Here is an 18,223-nt window from a genome sequence, read left to right as displayed (position 1 = left end):
AAGCAAACCTGGATTTCCTGAATAGAAGCAGAGGAGACAAAATCTCTTTAGGCCATAGCCACTTCTGTGTCTCCGCCTTTGGGCTGGTTTGTGCTTCTGTTCACCCCTGATACCTTGCTCTGGTGTTTAGTATGTATTTGGATATCTGGTAATATTTTCCTCTGTACAAGAACAGTGATCATCCTCCTAATGGGCAGCATAATAATTTAAGCATATTTCTATTTGTACTAAAGGATCACAGTCTCAAAGTATCATCTAAAAGATGGTTATGTGGCAGATTATCCCCGACAGCATTTAGGAAAATGCCGTGTATCTGACATACAGGCCAACAGTATGCAATGGGACTGCTGCCTCTGGCAGCTTAGTTCTAGCAGATTTCTAATCACACGTATTTCAGGATGATAAGAGGCTTGCACAAATTATTTATAACTTTTGAGGGCTCCTCTAGACCAGTATGAAAGCCACAGTTACTTGTATTCCTTATTTGAGGAAGTTTTTGTACCAGCAATCCTAAAACTGCCTGTGTTGCCCTTTTAATCTTTGGAGATTCCCAGGCAGATGTAACAGAACAGTTTCCAGTGTGAGGTTTTCACAGATTTAACAAATTAGGTGACACTATGTTTTTGTTCTTCTCACCCCGCCACCCACTGTCCCTTTTCCTATTAACACGCTGTTTTGTGGCCACATTTAACCAACCAGCTCATTTGTACTCCTCATGTTTACTATTCTTGCTTTCATATCATATTGGCAGAAAATAGGTTCTTGGGATACGTTGGAGTTTTGACTGCCTTCCCTCCAAGGTATTGCTAGGAAAAACAAATATATGAGAAAGCTTCCCCATTTAAAACAGATGCTCCATGTTGATGTTTCTTCTAATTTTCTTTGCTTTTTCTCTTGGTGTAAAACACACACCAGACACCTGAAAAAAGGGAGAGGTGAAGAAATCCCATTCTATCTTACCTCCTAAAGACAATGGTACAACTCAACAGCTCCTTTCCCTGCCAACATTACAAATGCTTCCAAAACCCTGCCAGGAGAGTGATAACTTATGTTTCTTTTCTTCTTTTTTTTTTTTTTTTTTTAAATTTACTGCAGCTTCTAGACAACCTTGGGGTTGCAGAACTGCTTGTAAGCTCTTAGGTCTTGGCCTGTGAGCACCCTCTTTGCCCAAACTTGCTAGTGAGTTGAATGGCTTAACTCAGCTCTCAAAGAAAAAGATACAAGCCCTTGCTGGAGCCCATAGTGTGATTATTTGTTGGGAAACCTTTAGCCTGGATTTATTCCATTTTGCGGCTTTCTGATCTGTTGTAGATAGGCTTGATCTTGTCCTTGTAGAAAACAGAGCCCAAACTCTTCTGCTGTGCTTGCTGGCATGTGTTGCTTGAGTCAGTGAAAGCAATATTGATACCTTAAGAGGCCTCCTAGAAACAGAGACTAGACTGGAGTGAGGGAATAAAACAGGCATTTATTTGAAAGGCCTTCAAAGGTACCCCTTGGGAGCCTCAAGCTGTTCTCAAAATGGACCCCAAGATGGATGACAGGTCATGAGTTCTTCACTTTTTTATAGGTTTGGTTCATTTGTATAGCAGGTTAATTCTCCAATTAAAGCTTCAGTTTAATGATGTAATTCCCCTCAGCTTGCCCCCCCCACTTTAGAGGCTTTTGGTTTATACTTTTGGCCTAGGACAGTCTTGGTGTCCTTGGAAAGCAGGGCCGGAGAGGCTTTGTTATGTCTACCTAGCAGGAGAGAGCAGAAATTAACAGGCTACAAGAAACTTCAGAGTCGCACACCAAGCAGTACAAAATTTGAAAAATATAAAAGTTAAAACCTAAGGCATCAATATCTGCAATTTGCTCAGAGCACAGAATCCACCAGCTAAAGCTATTGGTTGACCATGGTCATAATCACATTTCTGACAGTAACTGCTAGCAGATGCTTCAAAAACAGAGAATGCAAACAAGATAATGCATCTGGCCAAACAGGAAGTAGCACCCAATAGGAAGGAAAATTATTTTCTAGGTTTTCTTTTGATCAATGTGTGCCTTGAAACAGAGAATGCATTTGTCATGTGCTTAAGAATAGTTAACATCTATGGTTTTGTGGAAGAGCTTGATATATTTTCTTGGAAGATAAAAAATGTCAGATAACCAGAAAGAGAAACAATTCAGATATGGAGCACAATACAAGGAGAGTTTTTTAACATTACTGATAATTATTCAGTTGGGGAAAAAAGTATTTTGGATTAAAAAAATACAGTTGTTTTTTAATGGGAAAAAATTCAAAGACGTTTTTCATTTTGTCACTGTAGTGTGTGATCAGGAGTTGAGTTTCATCATATGTTGCCACGTGCTGTTTTGCAGACACATCCATAAGTACCAGGCAAGCATGTGATTACTTCTACTGATCTGCATGTCAGTGCATGAATGGCTGCTCTGTTTGCCATGAGTCTTCAGATCAGGCTTGGATGCATTGCCTAACTGACTGTCTGCTTGTGCCCTTCTCTTTGGGCCTGCTGTACTTGTGCTCTCTCTCCCCCACCAGTCCATACCCTTTCCTCAGATCTTTGTTTAGGAGGGAATGAATACGAAGCTGCTCTTTGTCTCATTAACCAAACTGTCTGAGTTTCTTGGCTGGCTTCTTGTTATATGACAGTTTTGATTAGACCATAGGCATTTGGGGACTATAAATACACTAAGTCCTCTGTGGTGCAAATGGGCAACATTTTTGGCTGCAGTTTAATTGGTGGGTCCAAGGAACTGGGACTGGTGTTTTGCTTAATTGAACTGACTTTGAAAATGCGTGACCCTTGTTCTAGTCACAGAATAGTTTTCACATGCTCAAAAGTACAGGCTTCAGCATCTTCATCACTCATTTTTCTCAGTCTCAATAGTGCAGGACCACTTGGAAGGGTACAGGATATAATTAATCCTTCGTGTTCAGACCTCTTTTGCTGAATCTGCTTCCATGGTATTTTTCTTGGGGTGTTACAGCCTGCCTGTCTGCTACAGTTTGTCCACCTTGTCCTTTACACAGGCCTGTAAAGAGTGGGCATGTGGTAACAAATTTCAGCCCTGTTATAGACCTGGGTTTGATTTGAGGGAATGACCTGGTGTAGAGAGGTTATTCAGCTTTTTTTTGTGCATAAAGCCATGATTTCAGTAGCCAAAAATGTCTTTAGGGACGGAAAAATCATAGAGAATGTGAAAGTATATTTTAGACATTTTTTACTTAACTGGTAAAATTAAATACCCTTTTACTCATAGTTTTATGAATAAATACAAGTTCCTATAGAAGGGTTATACTTTTCATTTGGTCAATATTTCCTAAAATATTGCACTTCATTATGCTGTTCTAAATAGAAATTACATATAAACTATATTATATATATATATGATGTGACTCATGTTCTTAGGCTTTATAGCTACAAAAATGTTGCTACCCATATGTAATGTAACACCAGGATACATCTTCTGATAAATCAAAGGCAGTAGCCCTGTATAACTGAGGTAATAGAGCTGCTCTGTTGGTAAAGAGGAGACTTCAGAGGTTCAGGGAGATTTGCTCTGTGTAGGAATCTCCATTTACACAACAAGTGTAGGCACCTGCTATGCCAACATCCCTAAGAGTCTTTCCACCTGAGAGTGCAAGGGAGATGATCTTCCCTGGGAAGAAAGGCACTAAACCTATTTTGTAGTTCACGTTGTTTGTAGGCTGAATTGAGAAACTCATCATGGATAATACAGCCCAATTTTGGTTTTTTTTCTTAAACAAATTATGTATCTGAAGTTGTTGTCAGTACTCTGCCAACTCTGTGTAGAGGGGATGCTGTATCAACAGAAAGAACACAGGAAGCCATTACAATAAGACTCAGCAGGCAGAAACATGTTTTAGTGAGTCCAATTCATGCACACAGCCAAGGTGCCTCCCTTCTCTAAAAAACACCAAGCCAATAACTCAGACAACAACAATAAAAAATTATTTAAAAAATAAAAGGGAAACAGAGGAAGCTTTATTAGGCAGAAAGTTAGGTTTTTTTATTTCCCATTGCCTCAAGAACTTAAAAATAAGGAAACTCTTCCAGGATACCAAAATTTGAAGCAGACCTGATTCTCCTCTTACCCTTTTCACACTGAGAGGCTGTATGTACATCCTTTTTGAGGGAAGATTGTATCTTCTTTGCCACTTTACAGTATTGTAAACCTTGTACAATGAAAACAATTATAGAGCAAGGCTTACTCATGCTAAACTCATGCATCCTATGAAGTTTGTGACAAAGATTCCACCAATGCCGAATGTCTCAGGATTTTGCTCTGACTTTTTACTCAATCATTATTGAAACTCAGGGTTTGCCAGAGGATAGACTTAGCGTGAATCAGATGTTTTTCCTGGGCTAGGAAGGTTGCTACCCCAAGTGGGTAGTTTTCTGTAGCTCTCCTCTGACTATTTTGCACATATGGATGAAATATAACTTAGAATACACACATCTGTGCATTTCTTACTTACCTATGAACCCCGTGGGTCAAGCATTAAGCACCATACAAACTATAGCTATAAATAGAATGGAAAGTGACCTTAAGAGAAATGCTCTTTTTTTCTCCCTTATTCCCAGCTGAGTGATTCTAGGATTTGTGGTTTGGTTTCTGTTGTTGTTTTTTTTTTTTGCCTCTGAATAGCTGATGGCTTTTTTGATTGGAGTGGAAGGGAACAGCCATTTCTCTCCTTCGACCTTGCTCTGTGCTGTGTTCCACTTGGTGCGCTCACGCTGAATTCACTGAAATGGTATGGACATTTCAGCACCCAGCCTCCTTTTAGAGGGAGACTTCTCCATGGATCAGCTCCAACATAAACATGATGTTAGTAGGACAGAGAGTTCGGATCATAAGTACGCATCTGTTTTCCTGTGATATTCCCCACCCCCATCCCTCAGCTTGCTCTGTTCATAAAAACAGGGTTTGTGAATTTGCCTTTAAAAATATGGTCTGCTTTTCCAACGCACCAGTTCTACTTTCTGATTCCTATAGAAAATATGCTGTGACAGTGCAATATGTACTCAAGGTTATTCTTACTGGTAGTAAAAAGCAGATTATCTCTGAAAACATATGGAGTCCTGCACATATGCACATCTCCTGCCAAACTAGAGGAAGCAAGTGGAAACAAATGCTAGCAAACTTCAGGAAAAGAGTAGATACAAGTTGTTTCTAAACCAAGAACAGCAAGAAAGAATATTGTTAGTCTAAGACAGAAAAGAGTTGGAAGGAAAGACAAGACAAAACATATTTTAGCATAATGTATATCATCTTATAGGTGTTATCCTGTCTCAATTACAGCTCCATCATATGCTGAGAGATTCCAGAATGTGTGACATGGAATCACCCAATAACAAAATGATAAACGAGGAAAATGGGAAAAGATTTAAAGAGTTAAACTTAGTTCAGGGATTACATGTTCAGGTTAAAACTCCAGCCTAGCCAACAGAGTAAGGTAGGCAACCAACCACAGATTTTTTTTTTTTAACCATGTAATATCACTCTGGTTTCACTGACGCCAAGGTGGTGGAAGGTGCCTTATGCGGACTGGCATTGCACAGACACCCCATGGCTCTTTCTAGAATTTTTCTGAGATGAATGTCATTTGGGTCCTTTTTGGTTTATAGATAGAATATGAGACGACAATCTATCTCAGGGCAGTGGAGAAAGGCTGTCAATTACACTGAAAATTCAGTGGTTTTGAGAATCATAAAAGAGAACATAACAACAGCGGTGCTAAGAATCTGGGGGAACCCCCGCAAAAAGAAAGAGTAATTTGATGAGTCATCTCTTTCCTTTCAGCAAAAATATTAGAGAACTCACTTTAGGTAGGAGTACTCTGTAGAAGGCACATGATCATCCTGCAGCTGGGCTGCTACCAAATGAAAAAAACCCAACACATGCTGAATGCAAGAGATACTGCATGAAGTGAGAGTCTGAGTCTCTCCTGATGCTTTTAACATCTTTAGAACTTGCAGATGAATATGACGCCAACAATGTTTTTATTTCCTTTGTTATCCTTACTGCTTTAGGTGAGAACTAGTAAGTTGGAGTGGACTCAGAGTTATTTGCAAAGCTGAGCCAGAGTTTATCTAATGGCTGCGGTACAGATCATTTCTGTCATTGCAACAGATAGGAACTAGAGTACCAGTACTTGTACCTGGTATTCCTACAGATTTTATCAGGTGACTCTAGCATTGCTGTGTTCTCTCCAATGGACTCTGAGTCAGGATAGGTCCTTTGGTGTCTGAACACCCTCTGCAAGAGTACACAAGTTTCTGGGAAAGACACAGTGAGTGCTGGGGCTGTAGCTTTCATGTCTGTGGAGGTTTTGTAACAAAACTTGAGGGAACCCTTGCTAAACTCTCAAGACAGTGGCCCCAAGGCCAAACTGCCCTACTGAGCCTTTACTCGAAACAAGGCCAGTGTTACTCTTCTAACCACTGGTACATGAGGACACGGCCATTGAAACGTGTGTGGTGCTCTACTTCTGACACATGGGGAACAACAGAGAAGTTAATAAATAAACACAATTGAATAAATCAAGTCTCTCATGAATGCATTGTCTTCTCTCTTTGCTCAAATTCTTTACATTCCAAAATCGTATTGGAAAATGTAAGGCAAATACACAGCAAATGCTGTGAGCTTCTCTTTGGGCCATGCTGTTTCCATTTCTATGGCTATTTGAAAAGTGCATGAATGCAAAGCACTTTTAAACACTCTAAAAATTAATATAGAAGAAACAATAGAAGCACATTTATTCTTGTTTTATTCAATGTCAGTGTTGCTGAGTTTCGCCTGACCAGATGTTACAGAGTTTCAAATCTGTTCAACCGTAGCTGTTAACAAAACATTCTTCTTTCATCAAAATTTAAAAAATATATACACATTTATTTTAATAGATCTCTTTGGGTTTTTTAATATAAATGAAGCAAAGATGCAATTTATCCCTTACTCATGCTAGTACTCGTGATTTCTGAGAGTACTGATCACAAGACTTTCGGTGTGCACTGTTTGCACACTATTTGCACAATTATTTCAAAATTCTGTATGTGCAGTTTTAACTCGGTGATACTGGTCCTGCAATTTCAGGTTGGTTTTTTTGTTTGCTTGGTTTTTTTGTGTTTTGTTTTGTTTTGTTTTGTTTTTTAAAGGATCACATGTTTAAGATAAGAAACAATTTCTCAGATAGGGCTGGAAAAGCTTAAGCTTTTCCTCTCTGTGTGGTAGTTTCCCTTCTCTTTCTTTTACTGGACAGAACTGACAAGCAGGCATTGTCCCTCCAGTGAGCTCTGCAGTATTACTTTGACCCTAACCCATCAATCTGCCTCAATTGGATAATGATCTGTAATCACTTTCTTTCAGGGGAGTCTATAAATTTGCCAAGGCCCCATTCTTCTCTGAAGGCCTCCTTATGTTCACTCCCATTTGTGCAAATGCTCTCTCTTTTACAGCACTAAATAGCCATGCACATGGCCCTTTCTGTTCTGAGGCACCAGGCTGCTGACTGTTGATTTTCCATGGCGCTGCTCTCTAAAAGGAGGCAAAGCTCTGCATGCCAGGACTCGGCAGGGTGCAGGACGAAGCCACACCACTTCAAGAGCAGCCGCTTTTCTCATTAAGGCTGACCCATCATTAGGCTGCTTTGTGCTGGCCCTTGTAATCGATGAGAGGACTGTGTAGTGTGAAAAAGCTAATAAAGATGAGCATGAGGTGGTAGAGAAGGGGGTGGGGGGAGTAAAGACACTAACCTCTGTTAACAGAGAAGCCCTCCTTCTCCAAAGCTAAGCCATATGAGTGAGGGGCAAAGCTCAGGATAGCTGGCAGGGTGCAGACTCCTCTCAGTCATTTCTTTGATTGTCTTGCACTTAATTCCCTGAGCATCCTTGCTCTGTTCTCTTTATTGGACCTAAGAATTAGAACAAGCATGAAAGAAAGCTCATATTCTCCTTCCTCAGCCTCCTTCCTTCTTCTGATTAAAGAAGATCAAAGGGTGAAGAACATCTAACTGAACTTGAGTGCAACACAAGAGAAAGCCCACATATGTGCAAAGAGCACTGGAGCGTTTTTTCCCGCATTGTCACGACACTTTATGAGGTTCTGAGAACATCATGGAAAAGGTCAGAGAAGATGAAAGATACTAAAGTTGCTAATGTGTCCTGGGAAGCACCAAGTGTATTCTTGCTCTGTGACATGTTGGATACACTTTGCAGAGAACACAGGGAACAGAAAATAAGTAATCTCCAAAAAATGTGCAGTGTGGAGGGAGCATTGGTCAAGGGAGATGGCAAAGATGATATTTCTCTACCCATACTGCAAAGACAGCAACACATCTCTAGAAATGCTGTGCATATGGACATCACACCAGAAATAAGCAGCGGGAATCTGCAGCTATGACAATGTGCCTGAGTGAAAAGAAAGGATCCTTGTGTTTGGGGGAGGAGGAATGGTGCCTGTAACACTGTGTATACTGGTGAGAAAACATATGTAGAGTGAGGTTGCAAAAGCATAGTGTCAGATGTTGTACAAATGTGGGAGAGCTCAGGGACGGACGGTTTCTCCCTTCCAAACAGGTGGCCTGCAGAGCCACTCCTCAGACCACTCCTCAGAGCAATGCTGTCCATGCCTTCATGCATACTCTGTTTTGCTCGGTGTGCCTCATGGACAGGAAACAGAGTCCACACCTCATCTTCTCTCCACTGTGTGCCTCCTTCCCCAATTCTCCCAAGGGCAAAGAAGTAGAGAAAGGACAAGTATTTTACTCATCCTCACACCTTGAGAGTGCATTTGTGGCTGGTTTTTATGTGAGAAATGATACACGGAGTTCCCTGCCTGCACTCTCCCTCATACCTGTTGCTCAAGTGAGTCTTTGATGAACGGCTCAGAAGTTTTTAGCATTAAGTTTAGGTTTTCTTTTCTTGGATATATGCAAAATACATGGACAAGATCTTACGCATAGTAAATTAATGTTTTCATATCCACAAAGTTCTGTTCATAGTCTCGTCTTCCTTGTGACTACAAAAAGTCTCAGAAAGGCTCAGAATTAAAGTGAGTTGTTAAAGCTGTTCATGTGCCTAATCAGCACATTGTTGATATTAGTGAATTCCACCCCTATTTTTCTATGGGCATCATTCTTGTGTAGAGAGTTGACGCTTCTGTCTTTGGCTAAACACCTTCATCCCCACCATCATGCATTGTTTGGTCCTTTACTCCAGCTGAGGGCTACAAATATAGTCTCTGAGCCAATGCCAGAATTTTAGAATTGCTGTGAATAGACTGTGTCCAACTGCAGAAATTTCAACCAAGTTGAGAAATGTATGGGATTTGTGGTTTTTGTTTGCTGAGGCTATTTTTTTTTGGTCTTTCTTTCTTTGAAAGAAGCAAATTCTAAGAGGATTGCATAACAGAAGTACCCACTTCAAAACAAAAGCTGCTTGGCGCAGTATCTTCTGCTAACATTCTGCCTCAGCTGTGCCATTCAGTGCATTTCACACGGGATTTTGTGTTGCTGTCAAAGAGAAGCTGCACAGATTTACTTGATTTGAAACAGGGATGCCTGGCAAGTTGTTATGGGCAATCTGGATGAATATGTGTTGGCATTTGCCTTATTTCCATTCTCCTCAAGATTCCAAATGATAACCATCTTGAAGGTAATTTGTTTTCATTGCATTAAAAATTCCATTGGAAAGTTGCTTTTTATTGTAACTTGTTAAATGCTTAATTGATATCACATAATAAAAAGAATCAAAAAACCCCTCTGGTCCCTCTCAGGAGCTCCAGTTAGCTGCAGTGGAGCCAGCTCCGTTGCCATTTCCAAGTTGTTCTGTAGTGATCTAGCAATTCATCAGTGTCAACGACACATGGGAACTCTCATGTTTGTAAAAGCCTGCAAGGGATCCATGTCCTACATTTCAACAAAAATCACAAAATCACATTTCAAGGTGGTCAAGGTTAGGGAAACATCAGGCACATAATTGCTAGCCCCTTTCTGAAGTGGATGGTAAAACATGGAGAAACAGGCAGAAGCAAGAGGTCAGCAGCTGCAACAGAAAGGTGAATGCTCCTTTGAAGGACCTAGAAAATTGGAAGTGAAACATAATTGTCAGGATGCCAGAAGCATTTGGCTTCTGCAGGAGGAGGAGTGGTACGAGAACCTAAACAGGCAAATATGTTGATACATACATGTCACAGAAATCACAGCGGAGCAGTCACAAAGGGACCAGTGGAAATCATCTGTGGCTCATTGCTTTATCTTCACTGGCCTGCATCATGGCAGAGACTTCTATTCATTCTCTCTCTCCATGTTCCCACCTAATTGTTTATCTTCTGCAAAGCTGCAACAAGGCCACAGGCATGTGAGCTTGAGTCTGCCTCATGCCTCACCATCTATGAGTAAGAACAGACAAAATCTAGCATGTGAAAGTCTGCATCATAAAGTGTGAGATTCTTTGCTGCCATGCATTATATTTTATGGATAATTGCCTTGCTAGATGAGGCAGCATGCCAGCAAACACACATATCCAGTGTATTCAGTATTCTCATTTAGAGTTACTGCGATTATGATATACTACAGAAGGTGGTCTGATATTTATATATGTCAAAGTTATAGCCTCTAAGATATTTTCTACAACTCTTCTTGCTCCTTACTTTGCAGGAGATGGTCTACATTGTCTCAGGCAGATCAGGCAGTTTTGGGTAAAATATCCAGATTCACATTGCAATGTTGTTTTCCAACTTACTGGTAAAATTGAATTGGTTTTCCAGGGGGAAGGTTAAAGGAACCTGGTTAAGATGAGAAGTTTTGACCATTTAGAAAAGATCTGGGACAGAACTTGTCAACTTGAAGTTATTTTACTTATTGCCACATCCCTAACTCTTAAAAACATGGCAGAAATGCCATTCGGTAGCACATCTACACATGTTGTCTTCTTTCAGGATAGAACCCATAGAATGTACACCATACCAATACTTTCATATTCAAAGTAAAGCCAGTAATGAGGAAATTCTTCCTTCTGATCCATCAGTGTGATCTATTCACTGAGATTGCACTGGTTCCTTGACTGAAATTTTAGTTGGCAGTTTGCTGATAAGGAATTCAATGGAACATTGAATCTTTCTGATTTATTTATTGCTTCCATCATGTTGCAAAAGTGAAAATACTGAGCATGTGCTAAGCACTCAAGTGTTAAGATGTATTTTAAATGTCCATCAGTAGATTCAGTTGTATAGTTTCTAGTGTATTCTGTCTAAATCAATGTCATAGAGTTAAAATAGCAAACAGTTCCATTGTGAAAAATGATGTTCAGATTAACTTCATAAGGAATGGCTTTCTGTGATCTTGGTATTGACTGATATTAACTGCAATCTTCCTGAAATTCTTAAGTCCTATTATTTTATTGCAAACCTGTTTTCTGTCTTAGCAGTTTGCGTTTCTGCATTTTGCCTGTTCTTCAAGTGGGTGCATGTGTCATGTGCTCTTCTTGCTCAGGAGTTTTACTTGTGCTTGTTGCTGAAGACAAATCTCTCCCCGAAGATGTCTGGCCTTACACATGAGTGTGAGGAATTACACTACATTATAACACTATAATAATGTCATGTCCTTGTCATTGGGTGATTTTTTAAATACTTATGCTTTTAATATGGTTCCTATACAAATACAAGTGCTTAGGCTTATTCTAACACATATATTAATAGCAAAATCTTAGAACCTCATGAGTGGCACATTAACTTGAATCTGGCATCACTGGTTAAAAAGGGTCAAAGATGTTTAAAGCCTAGGGATGCTGTCTTGTACTCATATCTCAAAATAAATTACTGAAGGTGATTTTTTTTCCATCCAAAGTTGTCTTCTCCTGGTCTGAAAATCTCAGTTAATAAAATGCTGTGTTCTGAAATCTACCTAATTCCCACCGGGAGTTGCATGATGCTGTTTTCTTTTTAACTGACTAATTATTATTATTGTAGACATGTATTTACTCCAAAGTGGTTTGGGGATAATTGATTAGGTTGCACCATGTCATGAAAGAACAGATGGCAGGCTAGTCTGTCAGTTCATCCACAGCCTGTAAGAATGTTAAGAAAATTAAAATTGAGGGGGAAAAAAAGAAAAAAAAAAGAAGAAAAGAAAAAAGAAGGTGACTAGGAGGGGAATGAACTAAGCTGTGCTTGCAACACAAAAAAGTTCTTGTAGTGGGTGGTCCTTTGGGAAGGTAATCGGAGATCTGCAATATGTCCACTACAATCGACAAAAGGGTACAATACTTCTCTGCAGGGAATTGGGTAGGGAAGAATTTGTTTAAATAAAATTGCAGGGTTGTAAGAATGTTAAACTAATTCTCTAATGTTCTGTGCATTGTCTGGGGAATTTTGGCTTTGCATCATTTGCTGTACTGAAGTAGTGAAAAAATATTCTATTAGAAGTATTTTGGAATGTGTTAACATGTATTTTAGCTTTGGAAACCCCGCCTGTGTTTAATGACAACTAAATATGCTTTTAGAATAGCTACACTCTCCTGCGTTCTCTCCCTGAAACTGCTCCCAAATTCTACATTCTTCCTCACTTAGTAGAATTCTTTATCTTTGTCTTGCAAAGGGAGTTCAGTTTGCTGTTATTCTGATTGGATGGCACCCGCATTTTAGTGTGTGTGTCCATGTTAATCATTGGTGATAAAATACCATGGATGAAAGTGTATGTGGGTTACTTGCGTATAGAGGAATGTAAAGTCTTGAACTGATCTCCCTTTAGCATTTGTATTTACGTGTGTGAAAATGGGGAAAACTGTAAGAAAATGGCAGGAAGAGAAATACTCCCTGTCCTTCCCAGAGTGCACCAAAAATACCAATTATACCTCCAGAATCCAAAGATCCCAAAAGAAGAGGTCCAGAAGAAAGTAAGTAATTTCTGTGCAAGTGTTATTCTTTCTAGACCTGCTTCTCCTTTATATATTAGATGGTATTTTACTTAGCAAAGTATCATTAAGTATCAGCAAATTGAAAAGGCAAGTCCTCAGCCTTACTCTCCCTGTGAGGCGGAAAACAGGGAGTGTCTCACTCCCAGTCGACAGTCTCTGATGAGATCGCTCCCAGCAGGACTCTCCTCTCCCCCAGTTTAGCCCATTTTCTCCCCCTCAGCATCCTATCAGTCAGAAAAAGATCAGCTATGCTGCAGCAGGGAGAAAGACTTATCTCACTATCCTCTTTCTCTTGTCGCTAAGTAATCCTGTGTGAAGAAAGGAGAAAATTGCATTATTACAGGAATTTCTTGCTAGGGAGCACTACAAGCTTAGATTTATGAGAGTCCCCATCCCGTATCATGAACCCAGTATTTTAAGTGCTGGACAAATAAGTTTCTTGCTCCTAAAATCTTAAAGTCCCAGAAGGGAAGGAGGTCACAGGGATTTGTCATTAAACACAGACAGGGACATGATTAAACCTTCGCAATCTCAGAGTTTCGGCTTGTCTCGCAGTGTATTATCCCTCAGCCCAAGATCGTCCCTCCCTCAAATGTAAAATTGTACTTTCAATTAAGTAATTCCAGTAGAAACAATTTATATTTTACTTCCATGAGGTAATCTTCTCTTGTAAGTGTGCACTGGCAAAGTTCTGCTTCTGATTTTTTTGTGCGTGCTGGGCTTTTCACACATCTGGAACAGCTGTTATCCTAGCAAACGGCTTTTCTGCTGTCTTCATGCCTTCCCCAGTGCTGAGCAGGTCTAAAAAGATCTGTTCCATCTGTGGTCAGTTTCACAAACATTTTCTGTTCAAAGAAAGAAAATAACCAGAGTCTGATCATTGCATAAGTGTTTGAGGCCTTATCTTTATCAAAAATTGTAAGTGAGGATTAGTTCTCATTGGATTGCGAGTCAAGGATTAATTACACTGACCACAGATGGGCACGGTGCAAAGAATGTCGGTAAACTCCCCACACAGCTCCCAGAAAGTACTTTAATTATGGCCTGCATAAATTTCTATTCCAGTTTTCGGACTCCCTTAAGCAGAGACTACCAACTGTCCTAAATTGCTTGGTGGTTTGTTGAGGAGGAAACGTATCCTCTGTGGACTAAACTCATTACTGGGAGGTTTATTAGCAAGAAGGTAGTCTAAGTCCATTAATAAATGAGGAGTGAGGCAAAATCAATTATGATTTTAATATGACTGAACCACTAAGCTGCTTTTTTTTGAATCTATCATTTAAAGGGAAATTTAAAAGAGTATGGGCAATTAAGAAGCAATGAAGATCATAGCTGGTGTGGTTATTGATAAATGCAGGTAAGTAAATACCTGGTAAAATTAAATGCAAAGATCAGCAATTACTTATCTTAAGGAAATTTATGAATGTACTGAATCACTAAGAGGTAGTTTTCAAAGCCAGACCCCTGGGCCCTGCATAAAATAGAGTATGTAAAGTTTACATTGTAAAGGGCAGTGGGAGTGAGCATCAGGATAGAGAAATACAGTCATTTAGCATCCAGTAAATGTAATCTGTCCAGTAAAATGATGGAGCTGCAGAAAATCTGAAAAATGGTAGCAAACAATACTACATGTATAGGAAGTACCTGCTACAAACTGTGCCACAACAACTTGTGTAGTGCGGCTGTTCTCAGCTTTATGGCAGAAAGGGCAGACAAAAGGAAGAGAACAAAGGTCATATTTCTGAATGTTAAGAAAACATTAGAAGGTGTGCTTCACAAAATTGCCTTTGGAAAACAATGCCAGGTGGTAGGGATGGGAACACTGCTACATGGGCTGAAAGTGGTTAAAGGTTTCTAAAGTGAAAGTAGGAATGAATGACAACAGGTTTCTGACATGGGGAGTTTGAGTTTTTGCGGGAATTGTCATATGGCCTACTTTTCTACAGCATCTTTTTTAACAGTCTGGAAGATGGAATAAATAATATGTGAATACAATTTGGAAAAGATAGGAGGTAGAAAAGACCCAATAATAACAATCTGGAGATATTAATGGTGCAAAGAGGAAATGTAGTCTAAGGACCACAGATGTACTGAAACAAAAGGGAGCTACAGAATGCAACTCACCACTTGGCAGTGTTTGTGTGGCACGGCACACTACTTCTGGAGAAAAAACCAAACCAAACCAGAAAAAAATCTCGGATGGGAACTAACAGCTGAGGTGAGAGTACTGTGTGTCTGCAAGTCGTCTGGGCATTGAGGGCAAAGGATGGGGCAATCGATCTGTGCAGACTCAAAACTTGGCTACAGGTCCACTCTGCACAGATATTTAAGGAAAAAAAACAAAAAACACCAAGCCCCATGATGAGACAGAGATGGAGAGTGGATGAAAGGAATTTAAACACCACCAAGAAGCCCAACTGCCCTGTTTCCACCAATCCCTATGCCATTATCATATACGTACACTGATTTCTTCCTGCTGAGAGTCTTTGTAAGCCCGTGTTTGCCATTCCCAGTTGTTGCTGAGTTCATTGTTGTATTTTCATACCTTTTAAATGTCATAGTTGAATATCAGATGTTAGGTGTTTATTATTTTTTATTTCTTTATGTCCTTTGTGGTTTTATACACAGAATTTTCTTTTTTTATGGGCTTTGAGTGTTTTCTGTGCACCCTCTTTCAAAGTTTTTCACTCATGCTCTCCAGTAGTTGAAGACTGACATTATGTATTAATGGAAGCACATATTCCCAGTATCAAGCAGATAACTACATTTAAATCTGTTCTATCTATGTCCTGGTTGGATTCCTGAGCTGGTTCAGACAACAGACTTGATTAAAGTGAGGTTTTGATCCATTGTTCACATATACCAAGGAGAAGGCTCCCATTATATTCAGTCAATAGGGGTCAGTCTTGGAAAATTTTGCAAGACTTGAATAGTCAACTAGGGAATTTTTTGTTGATTTCAGGAAGACCATTTTCAATAAATCTTTAAAAGGTAATTTTCATTGGTTCTTGTTGCTTTGTTAGAAGGTCTTATTGAACTTCAGGGTAGGATTTTTCCTTTTAGATCTTTGAAATGATGAAATTTGGACTGCTGACATTCTTGATGGATTTATAAGGAAATATGACCAGCTGTAATTAATGGAATGCCATGCTATATTAATTTTCTCTACCTAAATATTAGAAGAACATTTTCTTTGTCCTGGTTGAATGGTTTAGTTACACTGGCTGAAATGTTTATGTTCTTATTGTAGTCTTTTGCTAAACATTTAGTTTAAAAGATTACTTCCTGGAACAATTTTTACTAAAATAAACCTGGTAGCATGAAAATTTTCTAAAAGTATATGTAACATTTATGGTTAAACAGAATCTATGAAAAAAGTTCTGTTACTGGTTTAGCAATAATAAGGGTCAAATTCTTCTGGTTTGAGTTTTGTAATCTCAGTAATTTCACATGACAGAACTTTTTACAGCAATCAGCTGATTACTCTTCATGACCATAAACTTAGTTCTCCATGGAGAGATGAAAACATCTGTGAGTTTTATGCTGAATTTTGCCATCAAACAATTGGATTCTGGAAAACATAAACTGAATTAATTTCTATGATAAGAAGCTAGCTTCTCTGAATACCACGTTAAAGCCAGTGGGGATCTGCCTCTGAAAGTGTCGAAATAAACTAACAATAAATCAAAAGCCATGCAAAGCAAAACTGGAAAATTTCATCAAGCTTTAAAAAAAAATGTATTGGTGTCAACAACCTTGGAGATGATGACCGAGAAGGGGCATTTTAATTAAACAGGTCTGAGTAGGCCAAACCTCTTGAAAGTCTGAGAGTTAGAAATGCAGTTTACAGCTATTAACATCTTTTTGAGATTTCAATGCAAACATCCCTTCTAGCAAAAAGATCATCAAGTACAGTTACACTGAGTGGTATTCACCCAAAGAAAATAGTGGAATGTAGTGAAGTCGCATGTCATCCTCTGATCAAAGCTCATGAATAAGGTGCCTCAACACAGCACCCAGAGTGCAAATATGCAAATATGGAATGAGCTCTGATTTTGTTCTCTATCTGTTTAAATTATGTTTGCCATTTTTACATAAGCTTTGGTGTAGCATCTATTTTTATCACATGTACAGTTTTCTTTGATGCAATCTCTCCCCAGCCATTAAAACTTCTATCTTTTGACTTATTTCTGAGTTATTTTTAATCACCTGTAAAAATGACACATGACATAAACTTGACCTCTCCCCTCGCTGGGTACTATCAGCATGATAATAAAATAGAATTACAGAATCACAGAACAGTTTGGGCTGGAAGGCAGCTTTAAAGGTCATCCAGTCCAACCTCCCTGCAATGAGCAGGGGCATCTTAAACTAGACCAGATTGCTCAGAGCCCTTGAATATTTCCAGGGATGGGGCATCCACAACTTCTCTGGGCAATGTTTCAGTGTTTTACCACTCCTTTTGTAAAAAAAATTGCCTTACATCTAATCTAAACCAACCCTCCTTTAGTTTTAAACCATTATCCTTGTTCTATCACAATATATCCTACTAAAAGGTTTGTCGTCATCTTTCTTATAGGTCCCCTTTTAGGTACCTGAAAGTTGCTCTAAGGTCTCCCTGGAGCCTTTTCTTCTCCAGGCTGAATAGTCCCAACTCTCTCAGCCTGTCTTCATAGGAGAGGCACTCCAGCCCTCTATTTTTATGGCCTCCTCTGGACTCACTCCAACAAGTCCATGGACTCAGGACTCCAGGTGGGTCTCATGATGATGGAAACATATGAAAATATCAAGATATCACTTGCCAAATAAGTTGCCTCAACATGATATGCCAGTATTTGGATGGTCCAGCCATGACACAGCAGGAGGTGCAGAGGGAAGCTTAAGCTGAATAATCGTGCTTGGTTTAGGCAATGCCTCTCTGGCTGGAAACCAGTACTGACTTTTTTCATAAAGTGAAGGCTTGGGTTTGCACCATCCAACCCACAGATGCTGGCTGAGGTGACTGCTTGCTTTCCAGACTGAGGCTGCTGTCCTCCTGGTGGAGGCATTTCCAGGCTCCAGCATCATTTCCCAGTCTAATATTTTCACACCAGCCCATTACTATGTGTCAGTTCAAAGTGATTGCTGGTGATGTGAGCTAGTACATGGGCTCCTCTTTCTTATGTTCTTTAAAGGTGTTTCCATGTAGTTTCCACACAGATGTGACATTGCAGCAAGGAAAAGAGTTGGGGGTTGGAATCTTGTTAAAGTAGGACTGAACAAACTTCTCCACAACTAAACATGCT

General features: G+C 39.5%; 1 long non-coding RNA gene across 1 annotated transcript in view; it reads right to left on the bottom strand.

Annotated features, from left to right (window-relative positions):
* Nucleotides 1–3,975: 3,975 nt before the first annotated feature.
* LOC108449785 overlaps nucleotides 3,976–18,223 on the bottom strand; it is a 54,901-nt gene continuing 40,653 nt past the window's right edge. The window contains exons 4-5 of the long non-coding RNA XR_001866073.1: nucleotides 10,210–13,783; nucleotides 3,976–10,101 (exon numbers count right to left, since the gene is read on the bottom strand). This is a non-coding gene — a long non-coding RNA (uncharacterized LOC108449785). The remainder of the gene's footprint in view (nucleotides 10,102–10,209; nucleotides 13,784–18,223) is intronic.

Source organism: Corvus brachyrhynchos, unplaced genomic scaffold, assembly GCF_000691975.1.
Source record: "Corvus brachyrhynchos isolate BGI_N302 unplaced genomic scaffold, ASM69197v1 scaffold100, whole genome shotgun sequence".
In the NCBI taxonomy this organism is placed as follows: Eukaryota; Metazoa; Chordata; class Aves; order Passeriformes; family Corvidae; genus Corvus; species Corvus brachyrhynchos.
The sequence above is the reverse complement of the archived record's forward strand: the minus strand, read 5'-3'. Positions and strand labels throughout refer to the sequence as shown.